Below are 7023 nucleotides of genomic sequence, written 5' to 3' on the forward strand. Positions count from 1 at the left end.
GCGCGCTCGTGCAGAAGCGCGCGCGCAAAGGCAGGTTCGCGCTCCTGGTCGGCTACAAGCACCTGACGGAGGGGATGCGAGACCGAGGGTGGCGTCAGGCTGTGGACCGCAGAGCGGAGGCTCCCCACCCTGTGAATACAGGCGTCCAACGCTTTGAACAACTGAATCTCGGGGGTCTTGGCCCTCTGTCGCCCACCGCTTTGGGATTCCCTGCGTTCTAGAAGTCTAAGGAGTTACTTCACACAGCAGAAAGAGGGACGGCCTCCGCCGTGAGAATTACGTGAGTTCCCCGAGAAAGCCTTCCGGCAGGTGCCTTTGCAGGTTTTTGCTTGGTGGTTTCTTAGCATAATTTCCTCCCTCATCCTATTTGGAAGGAGTAATAACGTCTGTTAATTATTTTGGGTAGGGGACCCCAGTGGCTTCCGAGCTTTTTTTTCCTTTTAACTTCAAAGTGTCAACATCAGCGTTGTCCAATAGCCTTTCTGCGATAATGGAAAAATTCTATATCTGCATTTTCTAATACGGTAGCCACTAGCCACTTGTGGCTGCTGAGCGATTGTGACTTAGCTACGGCGACCGAGGAAATTAATTTTTCATTGAACTTAATTTAAATGTAAATAGTCCCATGCGGCTAGCGGTGCCGTGTTGGAGAGCGCAGGTCCAAGTTCTCTCCCAGTGTAAGCCTGGTCCTAGGGTGGCTAACGTCCGGGTTTGCTTGGTACTTGGAGGGTTTCGCGAGGTACAGCACAAACCTGCAGCCAGGGCAAAAACCTGGGAAGTCCTGGGCAAACCCCGTAACTGCAAGCTCCCGATTTCTGACACGCCCGAGGCCATGGGAGAGGCCACTCCAAGGAGCGCGCCGATACCACTGCTGGGCTGCAGGATGTAAGCTAATGACCTGGAAAACGGTTTTCTGACAAGTATCTGACGAACACGTGTGGTAGAAAAAATATTTCCTGGTGTTTTGTATCGTCCTGCTTTCATTTCTGCCTTGCAAAATTGCAGGGCTACTGTACTAGCTCCCATTCAGCTTATGGTGCTAATTTATGTTTCTGAGCGTTCTTAAAGTTTTTAGCCAGTCTGTTCGTTTATTGTTTTGTATTTCTAAATTTGCTCGTGATGGCTAAATTCTGCTCCATTTTCTTTAGCGAGAAACTGAATTAGTAGGAAATTTGACTTGTGTAACGATAAATGTATTTCCAGAGAAATAAGAAGAGAAAAAATGTCTTAATTTTCTCAAATGTTATCCTGTCACGTTTAGGTCTTTCTGTGTATTTATGTTTCTATGTATCTAAGAGTTCTTTCAGGCATCATCATGAGTAAATTGTTGAAACTCTGAAAAGTAATGTAGCACAATCAACAGCATTACAAAGATACATACTCTCTGACCCAACAAGTCCACTTCTAGGAATTTATTTTAAACATATACTAACCTTGTATAGACACCATGACTAACTGCAGTATTGTTTGTAATAGTTAAAAAAAAAAAAAAGGCTAAAAGAGAATGTGAAAGAAATCACGTTTTCCCCTTCCCTTCCTGGAACAAAGGGTATCAGAGAACAGGTAAGAAGAGGAGGACAGGGGTGCCCGGCTGGCTCAGTGGGTAGAGTGTGGGACTCTTGATCTTGGGGTTGTCAGTTTGAGTCCCATGATGGGTGGAGAGATTTTTTTTTTTTAATCTCAAAAAAAAGAAGAAGAAGAGGAAGAGGGCATTAGAGGATAAGGAGAAAGCATCAGCCTGATACAGGTATTGGATCATGAGTAGAGTAAGAAGAGGGGCGCCTGGGTGGCTCAGTCGGTTAAGCATCCGACATCAGCTCAGGTCGCGATCTGGCGGTCCATGAGTTCGAGCCCCGCGGTGGGCTCTGTGCTAACAGCTCAGAGCCTGGAGCCTGCTTCCGATTCTGTGTCTCCCTCTCTCTCTGCCCCTCCCCTGTTCATGCTCTGTCTCTCTCTGTTTCAAAAATAAATAAACTTAAAAAAAAAATTTTTTTTAAATGAGTAGGGTAAGAAGAGTTTCCATGCAGGGGAGGGGGCAGCAGTGAGTGGGAGTCTGCTTATGTTCAGAAGGATTGATCAAATAAGTAAATATATTAAGGATAATGAAGGTCCAGTTTCTTACTCTCAGAGAAGGGAGTTACAAATATGAAAAGAGAGACCAGTAGAATGAACTCTGTAGTGTTGGATTAGAATTAGCAATATCAGTGACTGGACATACATACAGATATAGAAATAAATATAGTTGTATATGGGTGTGTGTGTGTGTGTGTGTGTGTGTGTGTGTGTGTGTGTGTATGTGTGTGTATTTTCCCTGGCTTTGTCCACTGAGAAGGCCTGGTAGCAGAGGCACCCCATTAATAATAATGAGCACATATTGAGCCCAAGGTGGTAGCTTCTAAATATTATTCTCCCCTAAAGGAAACTAAGAATCCTTGGAGAAATAACTGATTCCACCACTGGGGCAGCGGAAAAACACAAGTTTAGCCTGGATCATGTTGTTGTGCCAGAAAGTAAGAAAGTGCTCAAAGAATTGATGGGGGGGGGGGGCGCCTGGGTGGCTCAGTAAGTTGAGCGTCCGACTTTGGCTCAGGTCGTGATGTCACTGTGAGTTCAAGCCCTGCGTTGGGCTCTGTGCTGACAGCTCAGAGCCTGCAGCCTGCTTCAGATTCTGTGTCTCCTCCTCTCTCTGCCCCTCCCCTGCTCTGTCTCTCTGTCTCTCAATAATAAATAAACGTTAAAAAAATTAAAAAAAAAAAAAAAGAATTGATGGGGACATGAAAACAACATACAGATTGAATAGGCTCCCCCTGGCCAAACCTGGGACATTTTGAGCATCAAAATAATATTGGTCAACATGTAATAATCCATTGAATAAAACAGGAAACCGCAAGCCTATATTGATACATTTTTTTAGGTTTTATTTATTTTTGAGAGAGAGAGAAAGAGAGACAGGGAGGGGCAGAGAGAGAGGGGGAGAGAGAGAATCCCAAACAGGCTCTGCACTGTGAGTGCAGAGCCCAACTCGAGGCTTGAACCCACGAACTATGAGATCATGACCTGAGCCAAAACTGAGAGTTGGATGCTCAATCGACTGAGCCATCCAGGTGCCCCGCCTATATTAATGTATTTAAATAAATGAATAAATTGAATAATTAATGAGGAATAAGATATTTACATATTTTAAAAGTTCCTCCCCCCAAAATACTTATTAATTACAAATGGAAAAAAATGATAAATTTATAGTGGAGAAGTCTGTCAGATCCCACATTAATCAAATGGTCAATGGGGCGCCCGGGTGGCGCAGTCGGTTAAGCGTCCGACTTCAGCCAGGTCATGATCTCGCGGTCCGTGAGTTCGAGCCCCGCGTCAGGCTCTGGGCGGATGGCTCGGAGCCTGGAGCCTGTTTCCGATTCTGTGTCTTCCTCTCTCTCTGCCCCTCCCCCGTTCATGCTCTGTCTCTCTCTGTCCCAAAAATAAATGTTGAAAAAAAAAAATCAAATGGTCAACATGAATATCATCCAATTGGATAAATAGAAATTGTATGCCACCTGATGGAATGTAGTTAGAAGATCACAACATTACTTCTGTTATATTCCTGCCGAAGATACATAACATGATGCTAATATGGGAAAGCATCAGACAAATCAAATTAAGGTTCACTCTATAAAATAGCTAGCTTGTAATCTTCAGAAGTATATGGCTATAAGAGTCAGGGAAAGATTGAGGGACTGCACCTGACATAAAGGACATTATTGGAAAACTAGTGAAATTTGAGTAGAGTCCGATAATTAGATGGTAGTAATGTATAATGTTCCTGATTTTGATAATTATATTGTGTCCATGTAAGAAAATATTTTTATTTGTAGAATATATATATAGAAAAGCATTCAAGAGTAATCGGATATTAGGTCAGCAACTTACTTAAGTATTCTGCTGGGTGGGACAGAGTTGTAGGGAGGTTATTGTAAACAGACTTTCAGACTTTTAGCTTCAGTTTACCTACATTTTCAAAGATACCTCAGGTCCTGTATTTCCCATGTTTCTTGAGAATTCTATAATGTAATTCACTTGCTTTTTTTCCACTGTAGGCTTAGGATTCAACTATTCCGGTTCTGCTAAATCAGTTGTCATTAGTCCAGTTGCTTTCCAGCTTCCAGTAGTCTTATTTTGTTTTCTCTCCTCCTGCTCTCTATGTCCTTGTGTGTCAAAAATCTTTTTACTGTCATTTTGGTGGGATTTCAGGAAGGAGCAGATCTAATCATGTATTCAACTTGCTATCTTAAATGGCAGTTTCCTCTGTTTTACTTCACTCTTTAGTAAAGTAATTAGAGTGTGTCTTATGCCCCCCACCTTCACCCATTAGCTGATAACCTCATGGAGAATATGAACTGTGTCCTGTTTATATTTGTATACTCAAGTACTGGCCTTAGTAAAGTACTCAGTACACTTGTTACATTGAATTTACATTGTAATTCAAATGTACATCTGCTTTAAATGGTTTTTCCATTGATACATCAGTAAAAACTTATACTTCTATTTTCCAAATTCTCTAATATGCAAAAAAAAAAAAAAAAACCCACATTAAGTTAACTCCTAATGCCCATAAATTTTGCATGCCTGACTGGAATGACCTGAACACATGGAACATGTAAATCATATTCATTCATTACACTTTGCAAAGAGTCTCATGTATTCACTCTGGTGACCAATCTCATTTCCAAATCTCCAACCCCGAAATAGAGTACTTTATAGCCTCTGCATTGGGGTATTTTTAAAACAATGAAGTTTAATCACATTTACCTGACAGATTATCTGGTTATAAATGCATATTTCTCTTAGATGAATTTTATTAGAACTTTAACTTTGTATCAATATATTTTTAAATAAATATCTCCTCAATAAAGAAATGAATAGAGGGGTGCCTGTCGGTTAAGCTTAGTCGGTTAAGCGTCCAACCCTTGTTTTTGGCTCAGGTCATGATTTCACAGCTCATGAGATCAAGCCCTATGTTGGGCTCTGTGCTGACAGTGCACAGCCTACTTGGGATTCTCTCTCTCCCTCTCTCTTTCTCTCTGTCCCTCCCCACTCGCCCTCTCTCCCTCTCTCTCTAAATAAATAAAAACTTTAAAAAAAGAAATATTCATGAATATGTGTACTCCAGTATTTGTATATTGTGAGTGGCCAAATTCTGATCATTGAATCTATTTCCCAATAACAGGAAGACTCATGGTTAATTAGATATATAACATATGGTGCTTTTTTTCTCCTATAGCCAGAATTCATGAGTCCAGGAAGCAAGGGGTAACAATGGGAATGGTAAATCTCACTATTAACCCTAATAATTCACTAGCACAATTTTGCTTCCTGTCCCCATGACCTTATGTTCCACTGGTCTAGAGGTCTTTGTTCCAAGGGGAGGAATGTTTCTACCAGACGATACAACAATGATTCCACTGAACTGGAAGTTAAGACTGCCGACTGGCCACTTTGGGTTCCCCATGTGTCTGAATCAACAGGCAAAGAAAGGAGTTACTGTGCTGGCTGGGGTGATTGATCCTGACTACCAAGGGGAAATTGGACTACTCATCCACCATAGAAGGAAAGAAGAGTATGTCTGAAATACAGGGGATCCCTTTGTATTACCATGCGCTGTGATTAAGGCCAATGGAAAACTACAACAACCCAACCCAGACAGAACAACTAATGGCTCACATCCTTCAGGAGTGAAGATTTGGGTCACCCTAACGGTAAAAAATCATGCATGACCACCTGAGATGCTGGCTGAAGACAAAGGGAAAACAGAATGGGTAGTGGCAGAAGGTAGTTATAAATACAAGCAATGACCATGTGACTGGTTATAGAAGAGAGGACTATAATTGTCATGAGTATTTATCCTTACTTTGTTATGCATGTGTGTGCGTGTATTTCACAAATACCTTTGTTTTCTTCCCTCTTGTATTTCCTTATCATATAATGTAAGATATATTGACTTTATGTCATAATATTTAAGTATTGTTAATTTTACATTATAGAATTTGAATTATGGGATATCAAGAAGAGTGAACATCATTCAACAATATTACCTCCCTTTCAAGGGAAAGGGTTAGTATGTTTTTGGTTTATGCAAGATATTATATCATGTTAAGTAGAATTATGACCTTGTTATTGTCATTATTTAGAGATTAAATTTGGTTTAAGGAGATGCATATGGGTTCCAAGTTGACAAGGGGTGGACTTCTTTCTGATGGTTAATTGTATATATCAACTTGACTGGGCCATGGAGTGCCCAACATTTAGTCAAACATTATTTGGGTTTGTCTGTGAAGATGTTTCTGGATAAGCTAACATTTGAATGAGTACACTGAATAAAGCAGATTGCCCTCCCTAATTTGGGTAAGCTTTACTGAGTCAATTGAAGACTTAAGTAGAACAAAAAGGCTGGGTCAGAGGGGACTCCTCCTGCCTGATTGCTTTGAGCTGGGACATTGATTTTTTTTTTTTTTCTGCCTTAAGACTTGAACTGAAACATCAGCTCTTCTTGGGTCTTAAGTCTGCAAGCTTGTGGACTGGAACTGAAACCATTGGCTGTTCTGGTTCTTAGGCCTTCCGACTCACAATATAACTACACATCAGCTCTTCTAGGTCTGTAGCATGCCAACTCTAGATCTTGGGTCTTTTCAGCCTCCATAATCATGTTAGGCAATGCTTTACAATCCATCTCTCCTCCCCACTCTCTCTATCTATATCTAGTTCTCTCTCTCTCCCTCTCTCTATATATCCTATTGGTTCTATTTCTCTGGAGAACCCTGACTAACAGACATATTTTAATTATATATTGAAAGATGATTGCCCTACTTAAAAAATCTTATTAATTGTTCAATGTTTATTAATAACCATATGATTTTATGTATCTTTTGATAGTTTCAAAGTATGTTTTATTATTATTTGTTATCCATTTAATTTGTTGGGATATATAGATTGCTAAAGAAATGAACAAGATGCTATTTCTATACAGTATGCCTT

General features: G+C 40.6%; 1 long non-coding RNA gene across 1 annotated transcript; it reads left to right on the forward strand.

The window, feature by feature from the left end:
- The first annotated feature begins 7 nt into the window (after positions 1 to 7).
- LOC121029866 (uncharacterized) lies at positions 8 to 6388 on the forward strand. Its single transcript, XR_005789945.1, has 2 exons — positions 8 to 280; positions 5517 to 6388. It is a non-coding gene; the product is annotated as an uncharacterized LOC121029866 (long non-coding RNA).
- Positions 6389 to 7023: the final 635 nt, after the last annotated feature.

This window comes from Herpailurus yagouaroundi, unplaced genomic scaffold (assembly GCF_014898765.1).
Source record: "Herpailurus yagouaroundi ecotype Mexico unplaced genomic scaffold, PumYag 139, whole genome shotgun sequence".
NCBI lineage: Eukaryota > Metazoa > Chordata > Mammalia > Carnivora > Felidae > Herpailurus > Herpailurus yagouaroundi.